Source organism: Nicotiana sylvestris, chromosome 10, assembly GCF_000393655.2.
Source record: "Nicotiana sylvestris chromosome 10, ASM39365v2, whole genome shotgun sequence".
Taxonomy (NCBI): domain Eukaryota; kingdom Viridiplantae; phylum Streptophyta; class Magnoliopsida; order Solanales; family Solanaceae; genus Nicotiana; species Nicotiana sylvestris.
In genome coordinates, this window is record NC_091066.1 from 86,297,450 (window position 1) to 86,312,964 (window position 15,515).

The 15,515-nt window shown below is 38.6% G+C and overlaps 1 long non-coding RNA gene across 2 annotated transcripts; it reads right to left on the reverse strand.

Annotated features, from left to right (window-relative positions):
- Window positions 1-1,959: 1,959 nt before the first annotated feature.
- LOC138880287 (uncharacterized) lies at window positions 1,960-12,241 on the reverse strand. 2 transcript variants are annotated; one of them, XR_011402794.1, is made up of 2 exons: window positions 11,592-12,241; window positions 1,960-3,207 (listed from the first exon to the last, which is right to left on the reverse strand). It is a non-coding gene; the product is annotated as an uncharacterized lncRNA (long non-coding RNA). The 2 variants fall into 2 exon arrangements; XR_011402793.1 differs by having other exon boundaries at window positions 1,960-3,283.
- Between the last annotated feature and the right edge of the window lie 3,274 nt (window positions 12,242-15,515).

Below are 15,515 nucleotides of genomic sequence, written 5' to 3' on the forward strand. Positions count from 1 at the left end.
TGCACCCGTGGTTGTCAATACATTTCGACTTCGTCGAGATTTGGATTTGGGTCGCATCAATGCGCACCCGAGTTTAAGAAGGTAATTTAATTAAAATTGCGCCTAAAGATTCTAACGTAATATTATTTTGGGGAAGGCCGTGAAGTTCGCTAAATGGCCCTCCCAAATTCTAATCATTTTTAATAACCATTTATCGAGGGCCCCACATTTATTTATTTTTGTTCGGTGAGGCTCGTCTCAATTTGTGAACCTCTTTTCTATCATTATTTATTTTATGAGAATTACGATGTCGTGAAAACGCGTTTCGAACCCCGTCGCAATCAATGCGCCCGTGATTGTCAACACATTTCGACTTCATCGAGATTTGGATTTGGGTTGCATCAATGCGCACCCGAGTTTAGGAAGGTAATTTTATTAAGAGCGCATTTAAAGCAACTACGCGTTTTTTTTTTTTTCAAATTTGCGAGGGCCATGGAAATTCCACTAAATGGCATGCCTCGAATTCTAAAGATTAAAGCAAAATTAATTAAACGAAGGCCATGTGTTATGGACTGAACTTATTTGATGAACAGAGTATTTTTGAGGAATTAAAATTACTATAATCTTTCAGAACATGTATAAGCACCTATTAACAAATTAAAATTATTAAAATCCTTCAGAACATGTATAAGCATACTTGTTAAGACGAACATTTGGATAACAACAATCTAAATAGAAAGAACAAAAAATGCAAAATAACTACCTAAAAGTAAAGAAACTAAGGGAAAAACATTCATGGCTAAATTTCAAAACCATACAAAATCAGCAGGAAATAGCAGCTAACGCTAAAATACATAGTCCTTTCAATCATTGATCCCATGATTATCAAATTAAACCAAATAATTAGACCAATCACTAAGTATAAAATTGACCAAAATCATTTTTCAGTAAGCAATCTTAACACTAACCTACTATAATATCGATAAACAATTTCGGAGTAATAAGGAACACATCAACGAAACTGGCCTGAAATGCTTAAACATCAAAATAAAATAAAACCAAGAATGTAACAATATTGAATAAATAAGGGATAAAAATGATCTTAAATTAAATAAGAAGAACCTCCTTTGAAGGACCGTACAACAACTCCGACTGGAATCCACGGCGGAGCTCGAACGCGACCTCAACGACAATGGTTTTTGACGACATTTTTGGTGGCTGTTCAGGGACTATTTTAAAGCAGATTGATGGCTGTTTTGCAGCTGAAATTTCGCTGGGAAACAAACTGCGTTTCAGCTCGTTGTTGCTGGATTTTGGGCGATTTTCAACTCATTTTTTTAGCTACTTTGAGGCCAATTCGGGCTGAAGCTTTACTGGGTTTGAGGGATGTTTTAGAAGGCTAAAATTAGAGGTGGATGTTACTAGAGGTTAGTGTTTTTGTGTTTTAATGGTGAGGGAGAAGATGAACTGATGGGGGAGCCCGATTTTGAGTTATGCGGCTATAGCTGCTTCTTCAGATTTTTGGGCGTCCCTTTTTGTTCCCTTTTTTTTGTTTTTTCTTCTTTTTCTCTTTAGTGTTAAGCATTATTTTATAGTGTAGAGTCTAGGTTGTAGGGTTTTAGGTTAAGGGGTGTGGGCCTAGGAATTATGGGCTAGATCCAAAATTAGGCCTAAAGATGGGTTGCTCGAGCCCAAGCTCTATTCTTTTGCTGCAAACGAGATTAAAAATACGGGCTCATTTATTAACTAGTCCTACTATTAAAATAATTATTAAAACAAAACTAACCATTAAAACAAATCTATTTTTTTGTATTTTCAAACATTATATTAAAAATAAAAATACGATAATATTTGTATATATTCTTTTTTAGATTAAAAATGACTACAAAATATTAATGAACTTATTTTTTGTAATTTTTGTTTTCTTGTACTAAAATAAAGTAAAAGAGTCAAAATTACTTAAAATATCTATATTATGCCTAAATTAAATATTTTACGCTAATATATAAAAGATCTTGGGGAGGGTCAAAAATCACATGTCTACAGCTGCCCCTCTTTGACTGGAAACGTACAGAGTTTTCAGACAAAAACTGACTAGACAGGTTTTTGACCCGACCCTTATTTGGAGAGACTAAGACTAAGAGAAAAGGGGGATGTGACCGAGCTCTGGCATTTGAGCTGCCTACATATCCTTGGCTATAAAGGAATCAGGTCACGTGTAGTTCAGAGATGAGTGAGATGACGGAGTATGCCGAGGTGGAGATCCGGTCGAGGTGCCGTTCCGTTGAGGTTCCGGTCTGCGGTCCCTGTTATTACATCAAAATCAAAAGATGAAAAAAACTAGCTAAGCCTATCGACTACGAGCTACAAGATTCCTATCTATAAGTCTTCTGAAGCTTGATCTTGAGTCTTGAATGGTTCTTCATGCAGACTTTAGATTTCAACCTTGTCACTTGTTAGCTGCAGGTGCTAGCTCGTTCTTCTACAGCTTTTGGTTCAGGACCGAACATGTAGTGCTTGTGACCTCGGCCATGTCTTGAGCAGCTCACATCCTTCATCAACTTCTGAATTGCATTCTGAATTGAATTCCTTTTTTTTTTCCAGGTGGGCGCCTGATTGTTGAACCTAAACTGTCTTCCCTTATTACTTGACACTATTTTCCTTTACACTTTGAACCATTTTCCCTGAAACTCGAACTGTCTTCCTTCAAAACTATTTTCCCTAGAAACTTAAGTTGTTTTCCTTTGTTCTCCAGGTGGGCACCTGATTACAACAAAATAAACAAAACAAAGAAATTTTCTGCCCCAGTTTGTACTAGGAAGATTTGTGAGTTGTTAGCAAAATTGTAAACCACCTGTATTATTAATGCAATGATGAAATTAAACTAAAGAATGGACTAGGAAAACTGTAAACTAAGCTTGACTAAAGTAAAAACTGACCCTATTCTCCAGGCGGGGCTCCCTGACTGCTAACTTGAAATGTATTCCTTTGTTATTCAGGCGGGTTCCTAATTTTCGAAACTTGAATTGTATACCTCTGTTCTTCAGGCGGGTTCCTGACTTCAAAAAGACAAAGAAATCGATTGAGAACTACAAATTTGAATTGTATCACCTCTGTTCTTCAGGCGGGCTCCTGATTGCTGAAACTTGAATTGTATGTCTCTATTCTCCAAGCGGACTCCTGACTCCCGAAACTTGAATTGTATGCCTCTGTTCTTCAGGCGGGCTCCTGACTTCAAGAAGACAAAAAAATCGATTGAAAACTAAAATTTGAATTGTATCGCCTCTGTTCTTCAGGCGGGCTCCTGATTGCTGAAACTTGAATTGTGATAAGACTGGAATGAAAAAAAAAATTAAAGACTAAAATGTATCTTAAAATTTAAAATTTATCTTAGGTGAAAATTCATCAGACTAAGATTTTCATCTTAGGTGAAAGATTCGACTGACTAAGATTTATCTTTATCTTAGGTGAAAAATTCATCAGACTAAGATTTCCATCTTAGGAGAAAGATTCAACAGACTAAGATTTTTATCTTTATCTTAGGTGAAAAATTCATCAGACTAAGATTTTCATCTTAGGAGAAAGATTCAACAGACTAAGATTTTTATCTTTATCTTAGGTGAAAAATTCATCAGACTAAGATTTTCATCTTAGGAGAAAGATTCAACAGACTAAGATTTTTATCTTTATCTTAGGTGAAAAATTCATCAGACTAAGATTTTCATCTTAGGAGAAAGATTCAACAGACTAAGATTGTGACTCTAGGAGATAATTCATCAGACTAGGTCCATTTTTGTGATCCCTACTTTCTTAATTTTCCAAATTCTAACTTCCATTCTTTTCAAATTCTGCCTTCCTTTCTTGTTCCCAAATTATGCCTTCCTTCCCCTTTTTTTTCGACTTCTGCCTTCATCTTTTCCCAAATTATGTCTTCCTTTCATTTTTTAAGATTTCTTTATCTTAGGTGAAAAATTCATCAGACTAAGATTTCTTTTAACCATTTTCCTTCAAAATTTGTTTTATCTACCCACTAACTTGAATTATCTTCTTTCAGAACTGCTTCCCTAAAAACTGGTGTTGTCCTCCTTCAAAAAACCACTTCCCTAAAAACTAGTGTTTCATTCCTCCAAAAATTACTTTTCTTAGAACTAATGTTTCTTTCCTGAAAACTACTTCCCTCACTTTTTCTCTTTTTTTTTTTAAAAACACTTGCATTGACCTTCGTGTTCTTCAGATGGGTACCCGACTTCAAGAAAATTTTCAACACGACAGAAAATTTCTGCCCCAGTTTGATAATCCTCCTGTAGCATATCTTTATGCCATCAATAACATTTCCATGCCTCTGTTTCGAATCAAAGAAAATTCTGTCAGTTTAAAAGTGCGGTGGTTGGTTGTGGTACTCCCGTTGGGATGGTTTTCCTTTTCTCCTTTCCATGCTTTGCGTTGTCCGACCATCTTTGAAACTTGGCTGATAACTTCCTCCCTTCTTGATGACTATCTCTCAATTATTACTTCTGGTCTTCTTATCTGACCCCATATGTTTTCTGTGACAACTGATTCTTCTTGAAGGTCTTGCATGTTTACTGATTAACCACTTTCCTCGTCATCTGTGTCACTGAAATACCCTTTTTCCCCGTTCAATCCCAATACCCTCTATCTGTTGCATTATTCCTGAACCGACATCTACCAAACTTTGTGTTTCATAAGGATCCCAAAGTATGTGGATTATTACCAGCTCAGTGCTCTTGTTATTTTTCATGACTTGTGACCCCATTTTGTGCAATTGGAAAGCTGGTGGCCAATTTTGAAGTCATTTCTCACTTGTTACGACCAAAAGACTCAGAAAGGGGAAATAAACAAAACAAAAGGAACAGAGTAAAGGACAATAGAAAGAGATGATTCCTAACAAGAAAACTACACAGTAGAAACCTATCGGATGTGGATACCGACTCTAATGACCTTGACATGCACCTGCGACCTATTCTGTTAAGCAAATCTGATGTTCAGCTCTTGTTGTTCCTTTTTGCTGTGAAACTGGGCTTCATTGCTCCGCTTATCCAATTTGATTCGCATTCTTTATTCGGCTTGTAGTGCCCAAAGGGTTTTCACCATCAAACCTCTCTCATTTCGTTCTTTCTCTCAACTTACTGTCGCCTCAAGGTGCCCGTAAAGGTTTTCACCAATAAGACTCTCTCATTTTTTATTTCTCTCAGTTTTCATCACCTTGCGATACCCATGAGGACTTTCATCAATAAGATTCTCTTATTTTCATTTTCCTTGTTTGGACCGGAATGTTGCCCCTGACATGAATTACCTTACCTGCTTGACTTGGCATTTCTCAAAGACTGATCAGAAGGTCTTTCTTTGGACCGTAATGTAGGCTTTTGGATGGGTTAGAAAGAAAGGGTATAAGAGGCTCAAAACAATTTCGAAATGGGTTAAAATTACAACTTTCGGAATCCAACTTCTCACAACAACCACAATTTCTGCCCCGGTTTCTTGCTTAGGGACTTTTGGATTTTTGTTTTGGTATGATTGAACCTCAGAGAGGCTGCCTACGTACCCTTTCGGGATCAAGTCAATACGTAGTTCACGACATAGAAATTACCTTCTTCTTTTTTGTGATTTTTCTTTCTCTTCTTTTCTTTTATGTTCTTCTTTTCTTCTTTTCTTTCATTTTCCTTTCTTTTCTTTCATTTTCCTTTCTTTTCTTTCTTTTCTTTCTTTTCTTTTCTTTCTTTTCTTTTCTTTCTTTTCTTTTTCTCTTTCCTTCCTTTTTTTTCTTTTTATTTGCTTATTTGCGGCACTTGCGTTTCTTAATTGTGTCGTTGATTCCGAAAGAGGGGTACGAAAGAAAATAAACACGGCTCAAAAGGGGTGACAATGGAAAAAAATGTTTGGATAGCAGAACAAAACGCCTTCGTCATTTCAATCCTCAAGACATGCCAAAGGCAAACCAATACGATTAATGCACAGAAATTACACATAGGATATCCTGACCGCCTCGGAGTTGATGGCCATTTTCACACATTTTCCTGCTACATCTGTCAAATATATTGCACCATTGGGCAACACTCTTACTCTTATTACCACGACCGGTCCCCTGTCGATTTGGCCAACTTGCTTTTAGGGTTTCTTTATATTCTATCTGCCCCAATTTCATATGGTTCGAGCATCAAACAATCTCAAAACGTCCCAATCTGTTCTTATTCCCTCAAGTGCCCTTATTATTTTCAAAAATGGTTTCCTTGCTTTCCGACTAACATAGCTTTTAAAGATCCGACTGAGAATTATGCGTGCATGTCATGACACTAGAACCAGCATTAGACAAAAGACAAAACAAAAGGATAGAAAAGAACTAAATGAAGAACAATGATTGGAAGTAACAAAAGACCGGAATTTTGTATTTAGACAACGATGAAATAACTCGAATAACAAAATAAGCAAACAAACTGGAGTACAACCCTAGAATGAACCTGAAACATCCATGGACAACACTTAAACGAACCACTACGACTAAACAAGCTAGGATAAGAGGGTTTGATCACAAGACAATATCCGGATTACAACCCTGCAAATAACCCAGACAACAGAAATAACAGCAAAATGGACCACCAAAGCTCCTCCTTGGCTGACTTGGGAACGGAGCGTCTTTCTAGTTACCAAGCACGGCATCCTAGCCACTAAGATTTGCATCCATATTTCCATGACCACTATCTGCGTCATTATCTTCATTCAGTCAACAAGTTCCCACGAGGATTCTCATACCCTATGTCACCGGGCATCATCCCCACCGAGTGTGCCTCCTCATGTAAGGGATGCAGCGTGATATTCTGGGTGCCACTGTCTTGAATCAAATTTTCCTGGATCATCCTTTCTATTTCTCTTTTCAAATCCCGACAATTTTCCACATTGTGCCCCAGAGCATTGGAGTGGTATTCACACCTTTTAGATGAGTCAAAGCTTCTCGCACGTCGGTCCACCTGATTTGGAGGAATGAGTGCAATCATGCCATGTTGTTTTAACTTCTCAAATAAGCTTGCATAGGGCTCTCCTATTGGTGTAAAACTATCTTTCAACTTTTGTTCCCTTCTATACAAGGTAATCGAAAATTTTGCGGAGGCTGGTTGAGATTTTGTGATACTCGTGCTCACTTTCTTAGGTGATTTGGTGGCTGGGCAACATACTGGGATGGATCAACAGAGTATGGGGGTTCGGAGGTGGATAGTAATGCTTAAGGGGGTCATGAAAAACCTGATGAGGCTGCACATACCTTCGAGATGTTCTCCTAGGACCTCTTCTCAACCTTGATATCACCATGATTTCTTCATCCCTCTCATTCGTGTTATCAGATTCAATTTGGACAGCTTGAGCTGCAGCTTTGAGAGCTGTTTGACTTATAATTCTGCCTGTCTTAAGACCGTTCTCCACCATTTCTCCCATTTTGATTGCTTCCGGGAAGGATTTACCCACTGCGGACATCATGTATTGAAAATAATCTGGCTCTTGAGCCTGTAGAAAGACAGTGATTAACTCGTGGTCATCCATGGGTGGCTTAGCTCTAGCTGCCTGCTCTCTCCATTTGATGGCATATTCCCTGAAACTTTCAGTTGGTTTCTTTTTTAGGTTAGAAAGGGAAATGCGGTCTGGGGCGATGTCGATGTTGTATTGAAACTGTTTGACAAAGGCTCGTGCCATGTCATCCCAGACGTACCAGCAAGATGTGTCCCGATCCAAAAACCATTCAGATGCTACTCCCGAGAGGCTTTCCCCAAAATAAGCTATAAGTAATTCTTCATTTCTTCCCACACCTCTCAATTGGTTGCAATACCTTTTCAGGTGGGCTATGGGGTCTCCATGTCCATTGTACTTTTCGAATTTGGGAACCTTAAAACCAGGCGGCAAGTGGACATCGGGGAACATGCATAGATCTCTGAAGGCAACGCTCTTTTGACCTGCCATTGCTTGCGTGTTTTTCAACCGTTGTTCTAATCTTTTCATTCTTTGGGTTATTTCTTCCTGTACTCTCTTTCGGGCAGACTTCTCGATGTTTACAGGAAGCTCAAACGAGTAGGAGTGGTACTCGGGAGAGTGGTACTGTTCTTGCTGTGTAGCAAATTGTGACTCATGACAAGGCTGTCCTTGACCATTGGCCCAGGCTTGACGTATTTTGGTCATTTATTGTTTCAGTGTTCTATTTTCCTCAACCACAATAGACCCTTGTTGAACCCTCTGACCCTGAGTCTCTTGAGCACTCGTAACAGCTTCGATGTCAGTTATCATTTTTCCTCAGATCTTGTGTTTCCAGCTTACCACAAACCAACCACCTCAACTTTCTTCACAATTCAAAACAAAACATGTTAGAATGGATTGAGTTGGTCCTCATTATTAACAACATATTTTCCATTTTTTTTATTCAATTCTTCTTTTCCATTTTTCATTCATTTTTTTTTGTTGCGGTCGAATCTTATGGAGATTGCCTACGTATCATGACCCCTCATGAATCAGACCGTGCGTAGTTCTTGCAAATAAAAGGTAAACGACAATAAAATATTTTTTGGAATTTTCCATTTTCATAATAACAACAAAACTAACCAACTTAATGATGAAATACAGACTCGAAAATCAAACGACCCATATACTCTAAACAAAAGAAATACAAACCCCAAAAATGACAGATTCCTTCCCCTATATGCCAATTTTGACCCAAAATCTGAACGGTATTCACTTGACCACTGACTCTTTTTCTTGTTTTTCCAAATTAAATTAAACGACCCGGTATTGCAAACACGACCTTCCGGTGCCTCGGGGACGAAGATTTTAAGGCTGTGAGGGTTAGAATCAAAATATGACCAAAGGTGGCTGTTTGCGCAAAGTCAGCCTTCCGAGACCCCGTTTGGGAACATTTGGCTATTTTTGACAAAAACGGCATCACCTGGTTTATTTATGACAAAAATTAAAATTTTGATATTTTTGGGCTATTTTTGTAAAGGGGAGGTTGGACCCGATGAGGGTTGCCTACGTATCTCACGCCCTGTGAGAATCAAACCATGCGTAGTTCGGGCAAATTAACCGAACTATTTTGAAACAAGACTCTTTTTGATTTTAATTTTTGGCATTTCAAAAGCAAATAACAAAACCACTTTCAAAAGCACGACTCTTTTCATTTTCATTTTTGGCATTTCATAAAAAAAACTATTTTAAAACACTACTCTTTTTCATTTTCATTTTTCATGGCAAGACAAACTATTTTCCCTTTCTATTTTTGAAAACAAGACAAAATAACGACTCTTTTTTCCTTTTTCATTTTCAACAAACAATAAAACAACTTATTTTTCCAAACTAAAATAAAGACTTTTTTTTTCATTTTCTTTTTCAACAAACAACTTTCCAAAAATAAAAGACTCTTTTTCCTATTTTTCCTTTTTTTTTCATTTTCTCAAAATTTCGGCAGAGTTTCGACAGTACTTGGTCATTAGTTTTTCTAAAATAATCAATTAACTCCCTAACTGTTACTCTCTCTTTTTTCTCTCTTTTTCATTTTTACAATATTCCCGATATTCAAAAAAATCGGTCAGCATGCAGATTCGGAACAAATAAATGCACAGCATAAATAGGATGCATCAGGATGGTCTTTTCATTTCAGGTTGCTAGTCCTAGACGGATCCAACCCCTGTGTTGAGTCCCCTAAGTCAAATGCAACATGATGCAAATAATCGTTCCTACTAGGGATCCGGCATGAAGTCACGTTATTCTATTTTCAAAACATGGGTCGGTGTTCTAGACTGTGTACCCGAGCGACAACTCGAGTCGAGGAGGGGGCAACTTACGGGGAACCAAAAGGACATCCGGCTTCGTAACTTGTCCGGCCTCTTTCTTATTTCAGGGTATGACACTAACAGAATAGGGAGTCTCAACCAGTAAGCACATCCCCGGAGGTGAGAAGAGAAGGGTGTCGGCACAGTTTAAATACAGTTCATATAATATCAAAGCAGTAACATTTAGTACATTCAGCACAAAACATGTAGGAAAACCAGATATAACCAAATACAACAATTTATCTAAGCTCGAATTGTGAACCCTGAACAAAACGTTCTGGGTTCTTGTCCCCAGCAGAGTCGCCAGAGCTGTCACACCTCCTTTTTCACACACACACCCGGAAGGGCGTAAAGGAGTTTTTCCAATTAAAGGACAATCGGAACGGGATTTAATTATTAATGATTCAGAGTCGCCACTTGGGATATTAATGGTGTCCCAAATCACTGGTTGAATCCCGAACCGAGGAAAAATATGACTCTGTCACAGTCTGCGAACCAGAAATCCGAGTAAGGAATTCTATTAACCCGGAAGAAGGTGTTAGGCATTCCCGAGTTCCGTGGTTCTAGCACGGTCGCTTCACTGTTGCATTTGATTTTATCTGATTTTAATACCTGCTAGCTTATGTGCCTTTTATTAGTAAACCGCTTTTTATCATTATTTATTTTAAAAGAATTACAACGTCATGAAAACGCGTTTCGAACCACGTCGCAATCAATGCACCCGTGGTTGTCAATACATTTCGACTTCGTCGAGATTTGGATTTGGGTCGCATCAATGCGCACCCGAGTTTAAGAAGGTAATTTAATTAAAATCGCGCCTAAAGATTCTAACGTAATATTATTTTGGGGAAGGCCGTGAAGTTTGCTAAATGGCCCTCCCAAATTCTAATCATTTTAATAACCATTTATCGAGGGCCCCACATTTATTTATTTTTGTTCGGTGAGGCTCATCTCAATTTGTGAACCTCTTTTCTATCATTATTTATTTTATGAGAATTACGATGTCGTGAAAACGCGTTTCGAACCCAGTCGCAATCAATGCGCCCGTGATTGTCAACACATTTCGACTTCATCGAGATTTGGATTTGGGTTGCATCAATGCGCACCCGAGTTTAGGAAGGTAATTTTATTAAGAGCGCATTTAAAGCAACTACGCGTTTTTTTTTCTTCAAATTTGCGAGAGCCATGAAAATTCCACTAGATGGCATGCCTCGAATTCTAAAGATTAAAGTAAAATTAATTAAACGAAGGCCATGTGTTATGGACTGAACTTATTTGATGAACAGAGTATTTTTGAGGAATTAAAATTACTATAATCTTTCAGAACATGTATAAGCACCTATTAACAAATTAAAATTATTAAAATCCTTCAGAACATGTATAAGCATACTTGTTAAGACGAACATTTGGATAAAAACAATCTAAATAGGAAGAACAAAAAATGCAAAATAACTACCTAAAAGTAAAGAAACTAAGGGAAAAACATTCATGGCTAAATTTCAAAACCATACAAAATCAGCAGGAAATAGCATCTAACGCTAAAATACATAGTCCTTTCAATCATTGATCCCATGATTATCAAATTAAACCAAATAATTATACCAATCACTAAGTATAAAATTGACCAAAATCATTTTTCAGTAAGCAATCTTAACACTAACCTACTATAATATCGATAAACAATTTCGGAGTAATAAGGAACACATCAACAAAACTGGCCTGAAATGCTTAAACATCAAAATAAAATAAAACCAAGCATGTAACAATATTGAATAAATAAGGGATAAAAATGACCTTTAATAGCAAATCTTAAATTAAATAAGAAGAACCTCCTTTGAAGGACCGTACAGCAACTCCGACTGGAATCCACGGCGGAGCTCGAACGCGACCTCTACGACAATGGTTTTTGACGACATTTTTGGTGGCTGTTCAGGGACTATTTTAAAGCAGATTGATGGCTGTTTTGCAGTTGATTTTGCAGCTGAAATTTCGCTGGGAAACAAACTGCGTTTCAGCTCGTTGTTGCTGGATTTTGGGCGATTTTCAACTCGTTTTTTTAGCTACTTTGAGGCCAATTCGGGCTGAAGCTTTACTGGGTTTGAGGGATGTTTTAAAAGGCTAAAATTAGAGGTGGATGTTAATAGAGGTTAGTGTTTTTGTATTTTAATGTGAGGGAGAAGATGAACTGATGGGGGAGCCCGATTTTGAGTTATGCGGCTATGGCTGCTTCTTCAGATTTTTGGGCGTCCCTTTTTGTTCCCTTTTTTTGTTTTTTCTTCTTTTTCTCTTTAGTGTTAAGCATTCTTTTATAGTGTAGAGTCTAGGTTGTAGGGTTTTAGGTTAAGGGGTGTGGGCCTAGGAATTATGGGCTAGGTCCAAAATTAGGCCTAAAGATGGGTTGCTCGAGCCCAAGCTCTATTCGTTTGCTGCGAACGAGATTAAAAATACGGGCTCATTTATTAACTAGTCCTACTATTAAAATAATTATTAAAACAAAACTAACCATTAAAACAAATCTATTTTTTGTATTTTCAAACATTATATTAAAAATAAAAATACGATACTATTTGTATATATTCTTTTTTAGATTAAAAATGACTACAAAATATTAATGAACTTATTTTTTGTAATTTTTGTTTTCTTGTACTAAAATAAAGTAAAAGAGTCAAAATTACTTAAAATATCTATATTATGCCTAAATTAAATATTTTACGCAAATATATAAAAGATCTTGGGGAGGGTCAAAAATCACATGTCTACACCCCTAAAGGGGACATCACCACTCATGTGAAAGGGTTCTTAAGTGTTTACACTTACCCTTTTACGATGGGTCCCGTTGACCCCGTTATCCTCAATTTCTCCTGCTAATACCAAATAACCTTGGTCCAGATCCATCCTTCTTTCTAGCTCATTGAAGGGATGCCTTTTACTCTCGACCATCTCATTAGACTGTACAACCCCGTCTTTATCGAGGTGGATTATTAAGGTTTCATCGTTGGGCCACCAAGGTGTTGTTCTTGAGCATAGATGAGTACAAGGACCAAGGATGGATGGTCCAGCTTGTCCAGTGAGGACTTCCGACATAATTCTGGCCGAGAAGATGCCATTCCCCGAAGAGTGGAACATGATGCTTAAGTACAAACCCACCTATAACTTCTGCTTATCGTTTTGTTTCTTTTGCCTTTTCTTATTGACGCCCTTTACTATGATGCAGCGGTTTCTTGGGTGCCTAGTGCAATCCACCGAACCTTGAAGGTTGGGTCCAGAAATTAGCCTCGACCTCTTCGTATGACGAGCGCTCGTGGTGAGATTTGGCAAAGGGCCGATGGGAGGACAAAAATCATGGTAAGCTTCTTTACTCGCGTTCGATGATTTTCTATGAAATATTTCTTTTTTATTTTTACTTGATTTCCTCCAATACAGGTCTCGAAGATAATGTTGTCATAAGGCCACTCCCACTCGGGGAAGAGGAGGCCACGAAGTCAGTTTTGGATAAGAAGAGGAAAAGGGTCCTGCCTTATGATACTCCAAAGCCCAAGAAGAGCAAGGCCTGCAAGTCGAAGAAAGATACCGCTGCCCTTACCAAAAACATAGTTCAATAGTTATGAGATGAAGAAGAGAGAATGAAGATGTTGGCTATGAGCTGGTGGCTCGAAAGAGGAGCGCCGAGGTCCCAAAGGCCGCCGAGCCAATAATGACCGAAGAGGTTCAAAGTCGAACCGAGGGGATCTCGGAAGATGGCCCGAACAAAGTCCCGGAGGCTGAGGATGCCTCCCGCCGTGATGGGCAATCGGTGGATGTACCTAAAGGGGCCAGTTCTGAGGCCCTTCAAAACGAAGAGAACGCACCAAATGACTCGCTTGGGGCAATAGACATTAGTGATTCACCCCTCCTAACATTTTCTAAGGGGCAACTTCAAGAAGCCGCGGCCATCGGAACCCCCGATGTGGGAACGACCCATGAAGGGAAAGACCTTTTTCTTGGCTGCTTCACGGGGGTCGAAGAGAATTCCGATTTGGGTAATGCATAGAGTTACTTCGTTGAAGCCCATCGACTTTTGAGTTAGGTGAGCTTCAGCTCCCTTGGTTAATAATATCTTTGCCTTTATTTATTCTTGTCTGATTTCCTTTCTTTCTTCATAGGCTTTTGACGCTCCATCGGGAAATATTTTCTAAATCCCGGGCAGAGCTGGACCGGTGTGAGGCCGATCATAAAAAGCTTAAGGAGGAGAGAGATGCCCTAAAACTCCTCATTGAGCAAAAGGAAGAGGAGGTCAAGGACCTTAGAGCTGAATTGGAAACATCTCATAAAAGGTAAACCAACTTGATTGAGCAGGTAATGCAAAATTTTGGAAGCTCGTTTTATTAATCCGGAGACGACAACTAACACTTTAATCTTGCAGGTTCAGAAGAAGCCCGAAAATATCGAGCAACTTCGTGAGGAGGCCAAGATGAAGGAGGCAAAGACCTTGGTGTGGAAGTAAAACATGGACCGCCTTGCCACGGAGAAAGACATTGCTCGGGCCCAGCTATCTTTGGCCAAACATCAACTCCAAAGCATGAAGGAGGAGAGTTTGTCCTGAGCCAAGAAAATTGAGGAGCTTAAGGTTCGGTTGGCCACTGAGCTTGCAAAGGCCACATCTGAGGCGGAAAGAGTAAAGGCCGACGCGGAGGCAGTCGTGGCTGTCTATCGAGCTGATGCTGAAGCCGCTCACGCTCGGGCAAAGGAAATTTCCGATGTTGCCCAAGTTCGATCATTTTGCGTTGCCGAGCATGCCAAATTCTAGTCTCTGAGAAAGACTCTTGAAGAGATTCATGCTGTCACACCTCCTTTTTACTACACCCCCGGAAGGGTATATAAGGGAATTTTTTCCAACTTAAAGTGACAATAGAAACGGGATTATTTATTTAAGAATCAGAGTCGCCACATGGGATAATTTATGGTGTCCCAAGTCACCGGTTCAAATCCCGAAACGAGGAAAAGATTGACTATGTTTTACAGTCCGTGAACCAGAAATCCGGGTAAGGAACTCTGTTAACCCGGGACAAGGTGTTAGGCATTCCCGAGTTCCGTGGTTCTGGCACGGTCACTTAACTGTTATAATTGGCCTATTTATTTGATTTTAAAACACTTTCAAACCTATGTGCATTTTTAACTTTTAAACCGCTTTTACTTATTTTAGGAAGATTTCAACGTTATACAAAACACGTCTTTGGATCACGCCATATGAAATGCACCCGCGATCCGTGACATATTTTATTTAACGTTGTTAAGATTTAGATTTGGGTCACATGAAATGCACACCCGAGTTTAGGAAGGTAATATTATTAAAATAACGCGCCTAAAGCAACTACGCGTTTTTTAACTTTGCGAGGTCCATGGAAAATTTGCTAAATGGCACGCCTCGAATTCTAAGGATTTAAAAGAAATAATCAAATGAGCGCCACGCATTTGAGATTTTATTTAGCGCAGCGCATCTCAATTCCAATTTTAAAAGGGAATTCAAACTAAATTTCGAACGGCCATAAATTGTTCATTTGGCTAATATAGCACGCCTCCAACCTAAAAACAAAACCAAACTAACTGGCTGAAGACAAAAATGTAACTTCTCTAAGATGAAGTTCAAATTAATTTAGCCAGAACGAATGTCGGATATTAGGCGATGTCCAATTCACCTCAAAATCTGGGCATGAAATGAGGCCCAATAATGTGTCGAAA